We start from the raw sequence: 15,978 nt of genomic DNA, 5'->3' as shown, positions 1-15,978 counted from the left end.
TATTCACATTGTTGGGACTATTGATCTTAGTTAATAGCACAATCAGAATCTAAGAGTTGTGCATTAAATTATTGGGCAATGTACTGATAGCACAAAGCCTTGTTTCATCTGTTCCGTCCTCTTCTCCCCATCCTACATTGTAATCACACCTGTTTGCTTCCACGTCTCTGTACTGATAGTGCTAAACACTCACCTGCATCACAGCACATATTACACTGTGGTCTTTCTGCTCTCTGTCTGAATTTGAGCTCCTACAAAATAATATGCATGTGCTGCCCATCTTTGAATACGCTATATCCAAATGTTCGTTTTTGAACTGAATTCGTTTTACTGTTTCTTCATCACTTTAGCTGAAAGTATCCTGCCATTTTTTCTGATCTTCAGAAGCACTCCATATGTTATTTATTTTGGAAGATTCTGATATAGTCTGGATGGATTGCTTTAGAACAGACACTATTCTGTGGTACCAGAGTCAGTTCTTGTCATTTCATATATTCCTCAGGAGCTCGCAGATTCCAGCTCTAAAGTCACAGTGAATATATGTATTAATTCAGCTTTTCAATGTCAAACATATCCCTGAATGAAAATGTGAAACTATGTTTAAAACAAAGTATTACTGTGAGCAAAACATTTAAGTTACCATTGAGACTTTATCAAGTACACTTTGAAGTAACTTAAAGCAATTACACTTTCCCCAGAACTATCAACAGGTGATTTCTTCAAAGCAAATATTGCTGTGATGAAATTGAGATATGAAGTTTCCTAGTTATTTACATAATGGTGATGGTCATGATGATGATGGTGTGTGTGCGTGTGTGTGTGTGTATGTGTAATCTCTTCTCACTTTGCCTGAATGTATCCATTTTCAAATCCTTTTCACCAGTTTATGAGCTTTTGTTTAGCCATTTCCGTTTTCAAGCGCGCCTAAAACTCTTCCATTGAGATTGAACTACTCCTGTGAAATTCTCCTGAATTTACAAACAGACTCTACTCCCCCATCATGCTAAATCTAGACTCTAAAAATAACATCAAAATCCCCTCAGGGGATGATGCCTTTCTTCTACTGACAGGTATTTTCTCTTTTAATATCACTTACATTTCATTACCAAGTTTGGCATTCATCTCTAGAAGCACTTAAAATCTTAACATACCCACTCAGATATAAATGCCATCCAACTGAATAATAACAGTAGTAGTAGTAGTACTAGTACTAGTAGTAGTAGGTTACATACAAAATGTTAAGCTTTACACTAGGCACTACAGAAGTACTACAAAGGAAAAAATATAATTCCTATTTTCTGAAAGATTACAATCTACTTGGGAAGAAAAAAGAAAAATGAAAAAGTTAAGTTAGGTAGTTTCATCTGAGGAATGACCTATATCTAAACATATCTGAAAACATTTTGTTCAGGATAGTCTAGGTTTTGCTGTGGTAATGAACAACTCCAAAATATTAGTGCATTATATCAATTAATGTTTATTTCTTTATTAAAAATTTTTATTGGAGTATAGTTGATTTACAGTGTTGTGTTAGTTTCAGGTGTACAGCAAAGTGAATCAGTTATACATATACATATATCAACTCTTTTTTTTTTTTTTTTTTAAGATTCTTTTCCCATATAGGCCGTTACAGAGCACTGAGTGAAATTCCCTGTGCTATACAGCAAGTTCTTATCAGTTATCTATTTTATATATAGTAGTGTGTATATGTCAGTCCCAATCTCCCAATTTACCCTACCCGCTTATCCCCTGGTAACCATAAGTTTGTTTTCTACATCCGTGACTCTACTTCTGTTTTGTAAATAAGTTCATTTGTACCCTTTTTTTTAGATTCCACATATAAGTGATATTATATTATGTTTATCTTTCTGTGTCTGACTTACTTCGCTCAGTATGACAATCTCTAGGTCCATCCATGTTGCTGCAAATGGCATTATTTTGTTCTTTTTATGACTGAGTAATATTCCACTGTATATACGTACCACATCTTCTTTATCCATTCCTCTGTCAATGGACATTAGGTTGCTTCCATGTCCTGGCTATTTTAAATAGTTCTGCAATAAACATTGGGGTGCATGTATCTTTTCGAATTATGGTTTCCTCTGGATATATGCCCAGGAGTGAGATTGCTAGGTCATATGGTAGTTCTTTTTTTTTTTTTTTTTGAGTGTTTTGTACTTTTTTAATTGAGGTATAGTTGTTTTATAATGTTGTGTTAGTTTCTACTGTACGGTGGAGTTCCCTGCGGTATACAACAGGTTCTCATTAGTTATCTATTTTATACATATTAGTGTGTATATGTTAATCCCAATCTCCCAATTCATCCCACCCCTCCTTTCCCCCCTTGGTGCCCACTTTTTTGTTCTCTACATCTGTGTCTCTATTTCTGCCTTGCAAACTGGTTCATCTCTACCTTTTTTCTAGATTCCACAAATATGCATTAATATTTATAGTTTTTTAAGGAACCTCCATACTGTTCTCCACAGGGGCTGTACCAATTCACATTACCACCAACAGTGTAGGAGGGTTCCCTTTTCTCCACACCCACTCCAGCTTTTATTTTTTGTAGATGTTTTGATGATGTCCATTCTGACCAGTGTGAGGTGATACCTCATTGTGGTTTTGATTTGCATTTCTCTAATAATTAGTGATGTTGAGCATCTTTTCATGTGTTTTGCCCATCTGTATGTCTTCTTTGGAGAAATGTCTATTTAGATCTTCTGCCCATTTTTTGATTGGGTTATTTGAATTTTTGATATTGAGCTACATGAGCTGTTTGTGTATTTTGGAGATTAATCCCTTGTCAGTAGCTTTGTTCGTGAATATCTTCTCTCATCCTGAGGGTTGTCTTGCTTATGCAATATGTTTAATGTGTTGGAGGCAGGCTCTGTTGCTTAGTCTCACTGGGACCCAGACTGATGGAGTTTCCCCCTTGACATACGCTTACAACATCACCAAGGCAGGAAAAAAGATGGAAATCAATCTCACAGTGGTTCTTAAAGCCCAGAAATGATGCACAGTGTTGCCTTTCACTTTCTTTGGCTAACTTCAGAGGTAGTGCTATGCCTGATAATTATCACAATGAGGAAAAGTGAGAGAAAAAAAATTGGGTGAAGCAGCCAGTGAAGAATAGAAACTCCATAATCAACTGAACAAGTACATCTGCTCAGATGCAACGCGGTAGGGATGCTAGACATCACCAAGGGTATTAGATGATTAAGGGCTGATAGAAACCCGTTCAGGCATCCATCTCTTCAGTTAGTTTATATAATCTAAGCTTCTTTATATAATCATAATGCCTTTTTATAAGACGATGGCCCCTGTCCATTATGTACTTCCTTGCTCTCAAGAATACATCAGGTGATGTGAGCACATTACCACTTACATTAAAAACATGGCAACTTGCTTAAAGTGATAATTTTCTGGAAATGTGCCAATAAGCTAAAATTTAAACAATGCATTTCAAAGTGACTGAAACCTAACAGAAATTGTTATTTATTCATTGTTTATTAAATAAGCAAAAGCAAAGTGATCATTCCAAGTGTGTTGTCTTCCCTTAGGGGCAGAGAGAACTACAGGGTCACTAGGGATTTCACTGCCTCAGCCCACAGGGGAAGTGTTACTGTCACTTGCTGCCTGGTGCTGGGATGTGTAGACTTTCCTGAGCCTCAGAAGAAGTAGAGGATTGGATGTCACTGAGCATGATTCTACTACGCACAAATATTCCGGGCTTAGCATGGAGAGAGTTCACTGACAAGAGGTGGCATCCTAGGTGAGATCACGATATATTCTGCTTATTCTTAGAGAAAGCTCTGCTTTCAGGTTGTTTTTAAATACAGCTAAAGTGAAATTCCCTAATCTTTTTTTTTTTTTTGACTTCATATGATGCTCTTTGCCTTAGTTTTCTTATTTATTAAATGACAGATTTAAAACAAATGCTCACAAAATTCCCTTCCAAATATACTCTATTGAGGTGTGAAAAAAACAGTTCCGTAGATATGAGTATACAGTTCTACAGTTATTTTTATAACAGCTCAGTTTCTCAGGCAGAGCTCCCAAATACAAGGAGAACGTACCAACGGGGTGCCTAGCCACAATAAGGACTCTATGTGTATGTATCGGTGAATGCACAGCCTTCTAACATGAGGATGCTGATAACTTTTTATTGTTTGGGGAGATTTGCAATATCAATATACTGCATTTAAAGAATTTTAGGGGCCAAGTGGATTTTAAAGAGCACCCAGTCTAATTCTCTCACTCTAAAATAAGGAAGCTAAGGAACTGGGAAAATAGCGGATTTTCCTAAGATTATACCAGCTACTTACCCAGTGGGCAGCCTGGGGACAAGTGTCTTTCTTCATGTCCTGAAGATGAGACCACAGATAACCTCTCTCCCTTCTAGCAGTGTTGCAATCTGTGCTACCACTAGTGGCTCTCTCTGGGCTCCCAGCAGCTCTCACACTTTCTTTTTTCAATGTTAGATCTTAACTGCAATCAAAAGGTACTTTAGAGTGTATCCATCTTCCACAACATCAATGAAGATGGTTATTTTTCCTCTCATCCTAATACTGAGAGATCAGTATTAAAGTGGCCCACTGCTTTGTTAAACAGCCCTATTACACGTGATCATAGTTCAAAGTGGGGTTGTTTCCATTCATATACATATTGTTCTTGGTCCTTCCCTACATAGGTACTGAAAATAATGTTAATTTCTCTTCCAACTAGTAAACCTTTAAGGATATAAAGACAGTGAGTGTATTTTCCCTCCCCTGTCAAATGTTTTATTCCAGGCTAAACTTCCTAATTTCTTTTCAAAATGCCTTATATGGCATGTTTTTAGAGGTGTTCATTATTCAAATCCTATCATTCTAATTATGCTTCTTTTTGTCAAGATCTCTTGTATCAAGTTTTGCTCAGAACCAAGCATCATGTTCCCCTGTCTTCTGACCTGTGGAGCATGTGATGACATCACCTTTCATCTGCTGAAAACTAAGCTGGAATATCCTCTAGGTTTGCATTCATTTTCTGGGTGGCCTTGTCCCACTGTCAGCTCACCAGAAATGTTATGGCTGCAGTTCTCTTCTACTCTATTCTTATGAAATTGCTTTGTGAGTTTTTTTGTTTTTAATTATTGTTACTTCTTTTTTCACTCCTCTTGAGAAAAAAATCCTGAACAGTAGAATTGGGTTGGTACAGTTAATTAGCATCATTCCTGATTAGAAGGACTGCAGCCTTGAGTCAGGATCCCAAATATAATCTAATGATCGGTGATCTGGTTGGGAAGATAAGGCAGCCTTCTCAGAACAAGTATGGAGGGAGAGGAGTCAAGGAGGGGAAACTTTTCCTTATAAGGCAAAACCATGTGCATGACAAACATGTTTTCTCAGCTGATTGTAGGCACTTGTTGTGTAGTGTCTCCAAGTCACAGCTTCCCCTTCTCTGATGCCTACTGCATCTCTAACCCTTAGTTATGGGAACCAAGTTCACACTGGGATTCACAACCACCATGCTTTTATTCATTGTAACCATGTTCGCTTGACCACAGTTGATTGGTCAAGCTGCATGTATGCAAAACCAGTGGTCCAATCAGAATCCCTTTCCTAAAAATCTTGAATTTGTATGAAGAGAGAAATTTCTTCATCTCTCCCAGGTAGCTGACCTGTAAAATGTAAACTTGAGAGCTAATGGTGACCATACCTTTTACTTTAGCACAAAGACGAAGAAACAGAGAAAGCTGGTGGACCAAAAGATAGAGAATGAAGGAGATGCAATGGGAAATTAAGGATGAGGGGAAGAGAGAAAATGTGGATGTCATTTCAGTTCCTTGTGCAGTCCTTGTCTGAAACTGCCCATGTTCCTGGCTGTGGATGAGACACTCATGCAGCTTTTTAATTGATCCCTCTCTTTTTTTTCTAGAACTAAGTCCAGTTGACTTCTGTTATTGCAAACAAAACAGCAGTAAACAAAATAAGGATTTTCCTGTTTTTGTTGAGTTTTCCTTATCTTTCTGATATTATATTACAGGTATCATACCACTGTTTTGCATTTATCTTTAGTTATTTCCTCCTTTCCATCCCTTATACATATATCTTTTTAAAAAAATTCATCTCAGAAAAAGGGCTTTTGTACAAACATTCTCCTTCTCCTGTTTTATTCTTCTTTAGAATTATTTGTTATTGAATGGCCAGTTTCATTTTTTATTTTTTTCCTCATCCCAGTTTTCATGAATTATTACCATTTTATCTCTTTATAGTTATGGAGTCAACCTCATTTTTGGAACATTTGTGAGGACTGATTCCCTAATGTCTTTAGTAGGTTTGTGTTTATCATTTTTAGGGTACCATAGACTTTAAAATGATGATACAGCTCCAATATTTCACTGTCAATAATTATTTTTCTTTTCTTTTTTTTTTTTTTTTTTAGGTAAGAAGTGGATTTATTTAGAGAGAAACACATTCCACAGACAGAGTGTGGGCCATCTCAGAAGGTGAGAAAGGCACCAGGGTATGGGGTTGTCAGTTTTTATAGGAGTGGGTAATTTCATAGGCTAATGAGTGGGAGGAGCATTATAGCTATTTTAGGAAGGGGTGGGGATTTCCAGGAATTGGGCCACTGCCCACATTTATTTATTTATTTATTTATTTATTTATTTATTTATGGCTGTGTTGGGTCTTCATTTCTGTGTGAGGGCTTTCTCCAGTTGCGGCAAGCGGGGGCCACTCTTCATCGCGGTGCGCGGGCCTCTCACTGTCACGGCCTCTCCCGTTGCAGAGCACAGGCTCCAGACGTGCAGGCTCAGTAGTTGTGGCTCACGGGCCCAGTTGCTCCGTGGCATGTGGGATCTTCCCAGGCCAGGGCTCGAACCCGTGTCCCCTGCAATGGCAGGCGGATTCTTAACCACTGCGCCACCAGGGAAGCCCTATTTTTCTTTTTTTTTTTAAAGAGAATATGTTTCCTTCACTGCTTCCTCTCTAACAAGTGAGTAAAAGAAATTTATATCATATTTAAATAACACAGATTTAGGTAAATGGAATTATCACCTTAGAGCTCAATTATATAAAGAAACAAGACATCTCCAAAGTTAAAATGTGAATTGAAAAATAATATTAAATTTTTATTTAATTGAAAAATATATAAAATTAGTATACATACTTTCGACAAATGTTTATAACTATATGTTGAACTGTTGAACAGGAATGTCTCATAAAATGAAAGAAAGAAGAAAGAAAGAAAGAAGAAAGAAAGAAGGAAAGAAAGCGAAAGAAAGAAAGAAGGAAAGAAAGGAAGAAAGAAAGAAATAGCTGACATATTTACTTTTTATACTTTTGTCACTCACTGCCCTTTAAAAGTCATTCTTATGAATTAATCTTCCTCTATAATTGAGTGAAAGCTCCAACAGGCTCATGGCTTTGCTATTGTCTTTTAGGTAATGAATGTGCATATTGTCAATTGTTTGCAAACACAATCCCAACTTAGAAATTCAAACGTTCAATCAAATCCATTAATCAACCTTCAATCTTATTTCAAAGGCTGATCACACTGCAGTCACCTCTATACTGTGACCCCAAACAAGATCAGTTTTCTTTCTTACCAGTCTCCTCAGTATCACAACTATTAGAATAATATTTCATATGTGCTAATACGTTACATAGGAAACGCTATCACAAGGTTTAATATGGAGGACACTCGTGCGTGCACACACACACACACACACACACAAACACACACACACACACACAGAGTCACCTTTACCTGCCCATGGAGTAAAGACTCACAGATCAGCAATAGCTCCCTCCAGATAAATCTTCTAAACAGTCCCCCAGGCTCTGTAGTCTCCCCACTCAAGATAACTGACACATTCCACATCCTTTTTTGCCTAAAAAACCCAAGAGTCATGGAAATGTTACTTGTGAAAGTTTGTGTTACAGTCATTTTGGTCTCTGTTGTCTCTTTTATTGCTATGAAAGTTGAAATAGAAGAGGGAACAATGCATTTTGCCATTTGATTGTACCAATAGCTATAACTAATTTTAAAAATAAAAATAATTAAAATATTCTTCTTAAAACATTTAGTTCAAAGAACAGGTATAATATATTGAGTTAATTATTCTCTGATTTCTAAATATGTTTATTCTCAAAGGTTGATACTGGCCCCTGTTTTTCTCAGGCCACCCTGGTTCTTTAGTAAACTAATTGTATTTGTGATTTAACATTGGCTCAGTTACTTACACTGGAAGAGATAATTAGTCTACACATCAGACTTAATTTTCTTTCTGTCTGTGAGCTAAGTTATGGTCTTTATCAGATCCTGAAAAAATGTCTTCTTAATAATAAACTTTTTTTTCCAGGATAACAATAAAGATGACACCTATGATTTGTATGATAATTAACATTGGCTCTTAATTCTTAAATTTTTTTCCTGTACTTTGACTTAAGTAGGTATCTAATGCAATTCTTTATGGAAGGTAGATCTGGATTGCACCCCACTTTCCCTAAAAAGACTAAGGTTTGTGAGACAGAATGACCTAAACTTTGCAGTGCAGAACTGAAAAGGAAGGCCATGATTTTTTGTTTACTCACATGGTATTTTACCTGTATTTCTTTATATTGATTCAAATTGCACACCATGAGTTTAAGACAAATTGACTTCCACTAAGTTAACCACCCAAAGATTATTTTCTAATAAAATAATGAGCTTTAATACATTATACTTAAGAGTGAAGCCGTGAAACCATAGACACCTTGCTCTTAACCTCAATGAAGGCAGAACCCCAGGCCCATGCCACCTCCCTCTCTCTCTCTCCCAGCAGCCTCACTGCTGAGGCTGTGAGGTCCCAGCCATGGCATGTGCTCTCTAGGATCTGTGATCTTAGTGTTTTCAAGGTTCCCTGATGGTTGCTGCTGAGGTACACCTGCAATCATAATAAGAACCACAAGGGCTGGTCCAGCCACAACATTGGCTCTAGTTGGGAATGTGTCAGTGTCTTTTCATCACAAGTAGCATGGGCCCAAATGAGTGCCCTCAGGCATTCCTAAGCCATAACATCATTATTGAAATGCTGATACTAGCACAAAACACTGTGTGTACATGCGTTAGTACACACACATATATTCCCTTGCTTTGTTAGAGAGGGCCTAGAAGAAAGTATTCCCTAGCAGCAATGAGCAAACCCAGTACCCAGATCTTGCTTTCTCATACCATTCTCCAGCAAAATTAACAAGGAGAATTGGCTGATACTAGGTCTGAGGCAGGGATTATGCAAGATGAACCTGCGACATCTTATAATGCCAGAAATTAAGGAAATGCTTCACACACACACATACACACAGACACAGAGTGATGGGAGTTTATCAAAGGGAAGTAGGAGCCAAATGAAAGAGCTCTCAATGGTCGAAGCTGGAACAATTTGAGTAATAAAAGAAGTAAAGTAATACTAGATTGTAACCCAAAGTATGAACTAAATAACCATGAGTTCATATTGATATAACTAAATGATTGAAAAAAAAAATAAAGAATTGGGAGATTAAACTAATCTCACATGCAGAAGAATTCCAAGTAATTTATGTACACAAACTATATAAATTTATGGTGGAGCAGAACTTCCCACTCTTTAATTTTAGGCTGCACATAGTGATCTTCTTCCAAAAGGAGTCCAAAAGGAGTATTAAAAGGAGGGAGAAAAAGAGTAATTTTACACTTAAAAAAGAGTAACTTAAAAAAGCAAACAAAAAAAGAGTAACTACCGAAATCTGACAAGCACCATCTCAGCTATGTGAGCGATGTTACCATCAACAGTGATAATGCACATTGATAGCCTGTGCTCTTGATATGATGTGATGAAAAGGTGAGTTTACCTCTGTGCTCTCCATCCCCAAAGCCCAGAATCTCAGTATACTCCTGAGAGAACATCAAACTTTCTACATTCTACAAAATACCTAACCAGTACACCTCAAAACTGTGGAGGTCATAAAAAACAAGGAAAGTCTAAGAAACTGCCACAGTGTAGAGAAGTCTAAAACAAGATGATATGGTGACTAAATGTAATGGAGTATCTGAGTGAGATTCTGGAAGAGAAAAGAACATTGGGTAAAACTAAAAACATTTGAATAATGTATGGACTCTTGTTCATCATATATCAATATTTATTCACTATTTGGGACAATTGTACCACACTAATGCAAAATAGGGAAACAATAGGAAGAACTGGGTATGAGGCACATGGGAACTCTGTACTATCACTGAAACTCTTCTGTGAATCTCAAACCATTCTAAATAAAAATATATTAAAAACAAACAACTAAGCTCATATTCTGGAAATAAGTTCCTTAGGGTTGAAACCACTTACTAGTTGTATGACTTTAGACAATTTAATTTTGATTCCTCAATTTTCTCATCTGTAAAATGCAGATAATAACACCTAACTAATAAGATTGTTGAAAGTGTTAAATAATTTTAATATGTATAAAGCTTACAGCAGTGCCTACCACATACTAAGCACTGCATGTGTTAGTTTTTTGTTCCATCGTTCTTGTTGCTACTCTGTGCCATTTCAGCTCTACCATCCTGTGTTACGAATATATATTTCCCATCAAAATTTTCTCTAATGGGAGCCAAATTATTATATCCTCTAGCACAGTGGTTCTTAACTGAGGGCAATTTTGTAGCCATCCCACCTTCCAGGAAACATTTGGCAATGTCTGAAGACATTTTTGGTTGCCACATTGGGGTGGAAAGATACTTCTGGCATGTAGTGGGTAGAAACCAGGGATGAGGCTAAACATCCAACAATGTACCGGACAGCCCATCACAAAAAGTAATTATTCCATCCAAAATGTCAATAGTGCTGAGGCTGAGAAACCCTAACTAGTTTCTTTCTTTCCAAACTTATCTTTAAGATGGACAAAGAAAACTGAAAGACCTTCATTTATATGTTTCAAGGATAGCCTGAGCCTTATCGTATAGCAGGTCATATGTTTTCTATAGATCAGGAGAACTAAGACCTTCTAAGATACTTGGTAAAAACGTCACAAAGCAATAACCAAAATTAGCACATCTTCAAAGTCACATGAATGCTAAATTAACCACGGTGTTCTCATATTTTAAGCATTTACATTTTTTTCTGAACCAGAAGTTGTTGATCTGGAGTACACATTTCCCCACATCAAAATGAGGGAAGTATTAATAAAATTTATTCCAAAGAATTTGGGATATTAAAATCACATCATGAAAAACATAGGCATAACTATAATTCTGTTAATTGGTGAGTAACTTATTTCACAGTTAAATAGAAAATACTCTGCCTTTAGATAGTATCAGTAAAGATGAAGTTCTTATGTTACCAAATTCTAGGATATAAAATACAACTGTCTCAAAGGGCATCTAAAGACTGCATGTCTGCAACTAGAATAGATATTCTATACTATCTGATTTAATCTACATTAACTGACTAAAAGGGGTGCAGATATAATGGAAGGCTTTGGGAAATTCTAACTGCTAAATCCCTGACATGTTGAAAGAAATATTAACTTTAGCTGTTTACAGAAAAAAATTTCTCTTATTTAGTATTTAATCTACATATAAACTATAAAATATGTTTCAAATTAAATATACATACACTTAGATACTTTGACTTCTCTCTACATGTGAAAAGAACAACATCATTCTATAGTAATAAGTATCAAAATGTATATATAAGTAAAAACACCAAGTACATGAAAATATGTTATATTTTTAAGAAAGAAAGTATGCTATATTTGAAGTTTCCATCAATATTTTAATGGCCAGCTTCAGAGATTGAAAATTAATGCCAGAAATAATGAGCCATATATCATAACTATATCCTGCTACCAAAGCAATTCTGTGGACAATTGTGGGAAAGGAAATCTAAGCTACATGAAGAGTTTTAAAGATTTTTTTAGTCAATTTCTAGAGTGTTTGGTAAGCTTGTAAATTCTTTGGCAGACACAGAATGCTATATCTCTCCAGTTGTCTACCTCCTCTGTGAAAACATAAGGTATTTGAAAGCAGAAACTGTTATTTTGCACATCACTGGATTCCCAGAAACTAACTCAGTCTTGCAATAAATATTTTTGGATAATTAAGTGACTAGGAGCCTTCTGTTTCTGGCCATGCCAGACTTACCCTCCAATTCCTAAATAGCTAAAAATAAGCTGAACTAAATAAAAACATGTAAAAAGTTAAAAAGAGCTTTCTGCAGGCACTGTACAACAACCAACCCTGGGCTAATTCCTAAGGGAAGGAAAACATACTAGGTGAGCCTCATATTTACACCAGTGATCTGCCTCAAGGAATTTTCCAAACTGCAGTGCAGAGGGAGACAGTCTCAGGCTGGAAGAAACAGATTGACTTCAATACTGCTAAGGGAGAAAAGATGGGGGAAGAGACAAGGCACCAGACAAGAGAAGGTATTTGCAGAATAGAAGAACTAAAAACTGTAATATTCCCATCAGGTCTTTGGCCAAGTCCTAAACTGTGCATGAAAAGACCGAGACTACTGGAGATGAGAAAAAGAGAAAGAGATGTTCAGGTCCAGCCAGAGTGGAGGAACCTCGGTGCACACCTTGGTCATTGAGTTGAGATTGCAGAAGATACATGCCCTAGTTGTAAAGTATAGGAAGAAGGACTATGCCCTAGGGAAAAAGGAGAAAATGAAATAGACTTATCCTAATCAGTCCTAAAACCATGCTTCATTTGGATCACAAAGATCAGCAGGTAATGCAAGTGCTAGAAAGAATAAAACTCACTCAACACTCTTTGGAGGAAATTCTACACTATATATCATCCTCACTGCATAATTCATACATCAAAAATCACTAGATACATTGAGAATCAGGAAAATTTTACTGATAAAGAGTCAAAGCAGTCTGTGGAAATAAATCCCAAGGTGATCTGATAATGTGGTTAGCAACAAGAACATAACTACATTTAACATGTGAAAGGAAATAGAATTAAATGAGGATAAATTGGATGAAACGGTAGAATATTTCTATTGGAAATTACAATCTAGGAAAATAATCAGCAACCATTCTGGAGCTATAAAAATTAATATATGAAATAAAAATACACTGTATGGCTTTAATAACAGTCTGGATATAGTTGAAGAAAGGCTTAGCAAACTAGAGGATAGAAAATGAAATTGACAGAAAAAAATGATAAAACTGAAAAGAACATAATAAAGATATCAGATATAATCAAAGATGTCTCATACAGGCAATTTGTATCACAGAAGGCAAGGCAAATGACAATGGGAATTAAACTATATTAAGGTTTTCATATTGTAGGAGATAAAAATATTAACATAAGGTAGAGTCTTTTAAGCTAAGATTACATATTTTTATTTTATATTGGAGCACAGTTGATTAACAATGTTGTGTTCATTTCAGATGTACAGCAAAGTGATTCAGTTATACAGTTACATATGTCTATGCTTTTTCAAAATTTTTTTCCCATTTAGGTTATTACAGAATATTGAGCAGAGTTCCCTGTGCTATACTGTAGGTACTTGTTGGATATATATTTTAAATATAGTAGTGTGCATATGTCAATCCCAAACTCCCAATCTATCCCTCCCCCAAACCCTTCCCCCCTGGTAACCATAAGTTTGATCTCTAAGTCTATGAGTCTGTTTCTGTTTTGTAAATAAGTTCATTGGTGTCATTTTCTATTTTAGATTCCACATATAAGCGATTTCATATGATATTAGTCTTTATTTGTCTGAATTACTTCATTTAGTATGATAATCTCCAGGTCCATCCATGTTGCTGCCAATGGCATTATTTCATTGTTTTAAATGGCCGAGTAATATTCCATTGTATATATGTACCACATCTTCTTTATGCATTCATCTGTTGATGGACATATAGGTTGCTTCCATGTCTTGGCTGATGTAAACAGCACTGCAATGAATATTGGGGTGCATGTATCCTTTCAAACAATTTTTTTCTCCAGATATATGCCCAGGAGTTGGATTGCTGGATCACATGGTAGCACTATTTTTAGTTTTTTAAGAAACTTCCATACTGTTCTCCATAGTGGCTGTACCAATTTACATTCCCACCAAAAGTGTAAGAGGGTTCCCTTTTCTCCACATCCTCTCCAATAATTATTGATTTTTTTGATGATGGCTCTTCTGATTGGTGTGAGGTGATATCTCATTGTGGTTTTGATTTGCATTTCTCTAATAATTAGTGATGGTGAAACTCTTTTCATGTGCCTCTTGGTCATCTCTATGTCTTCTTTGCAGAAATGTCTATTTAGGTCTTCTGCCCATTTTTTGATTGGATTGTTTGTTTTTTTGATATTGAGCCACATGAGCTGTTGGTAAATTTTGGAGACTGATCCCTTGTCAATCACATCATTTGCAAATATTTTCTCCCATTCTGTCAGTTGTCTTTTTGTTTTGTCTATGGTTTCCTTTGCTGTGGAAAAGCTTATGAGTTTAATTAGGTCCCATTTGTTTATTTTTGTTGTTATTTCCATTACTCTAGTAGATGGTTTGAAAAAGATATTGCTGTGAATTATGCCAGAATGTTCTGTCTATGTTTTCCTCCAAGAGTTTTATAGTATCTGGTCTTATATTTAGGTTTTTAATCCATTTTTAGTTTATTTTTGTGCATGGTGTTAGGGAGTTTTCTAATTTCATTCATTTACATGTAGCTGTTCAGTTTTCCCAGCACCACTTATTCTAGAGACTGCCTTTCCTCCACTGTATAGTCTTGCCTCCTTTGTCATAGATAAATTGACAATAGGTGCCTGGGTTTATCTCAGGACTTTCTATCCTGTTCCATTGATCTATATTTCTGTTTTTGTGCCAGTACCATGCTGTCTTGATTACTGTAGCTTTGTAGCATAGTCTGAGGTCAGGGAGCCTGATTCCTCCAGTTTTGTTTTTCTTTCTCAAGATTGCTTTGGCTATTCAGGGTCTTTTGTGTTTCCATACAAATTGTATAGTTTTTTGTCCTAATTCTGTGAAAAATGCCATTGGTAATTTGATAAGGATTGCATTAAATCTGTAGATTGCCTTGGGCAGTATAGTCATTTTGACAATATTGATTCTTCCAATAAGAAGAATATATATCTTTACCATGAGGCTCAGAATTTTCACTCCTGTGGGAGAATAACTGTGGTATAATTATTTTCCAGTTTGTGGGTTGCCTACCTGGTGTGTATGGGATTTGATTTTATCACTATTGCACCCTTCCTACTGTCTTGTTGTGGCTTTTTCTTTGTCTTTGTAGGGTATCTTTTCTGGTAGGTTCCAGCACTTTTTTTTGTTTTGTTTTGTTGATGGTTGTTCAGCAGTTAGTTGTGATTTAGGTGTTTTTGTAAGAAGGGGTGAGCTTACGTCCTTCTACTCTGCCATCTTGCTGGCAAGTCAAGATTGCATTTTGTAATTTCCAGGGTAACAAGTAAATTAATAATACTAAAAGCATGACCAAAATAAAAAGCTAATAGAGACATAAAACTGGAAAATTTTAAAACATATACTAGATCAATAGAAAATAAATCAAGGGGCTTCCCTGGTGGCGCAGTGGTTGAGAATCTGCCTGCCAATGCAGAGGACATGGGTTCTGAGCCCTGGTATGGGAAGATCCCACATGCCGCGGAGCAACTAGGCCCGTGAGCCACAACTACTGAGCCTGCGCGTCTGGAGCCTGTGCTCCGCAACAAGAGAGGCCGCGTCAGTGAGAGGCCCGTGCACCGCGATGAAGAGTGGCCCCCCCTCGCCACAACTAGAGAAAGCCCGCACACAGAAATGAAGACCCAACACAGCCAAAAATAAATAAATAAATTAATTAATTAAAAAAAAAAAAAAAAGAAAAGAAATCAAGAGGAAAATAAAGTAGCAAAAATGAAAGGGACAAATGAAAACATATCAAGATGAAAGACTTAAAGACATTAATTCCACTAATTAAAATAAATATAATTAGAATAAAAAATCACAATTGAATTAAGGTT

The sequence above is a fragment of the Balaenoptera ricei genome, chromosome 12, assembly GCF_028023285.1.
Source record: "Balaenoptera ricei isolate mBalRic1 chromosome 12, mBalRic1.hap2, whole genome shotgun sequence".
Classification (NCBI taxonomy): Eukaryota; Metazoa; Chordata; class Mammalia; order Artiodactyla; family Balaenopteridae; genus Balaenoptera; species Balaenoptera ricei.
The sequence above is the reverse complement of the archived record's forward strand: the minus strand, read 5'-3'. Positions refer to the sequence as shown.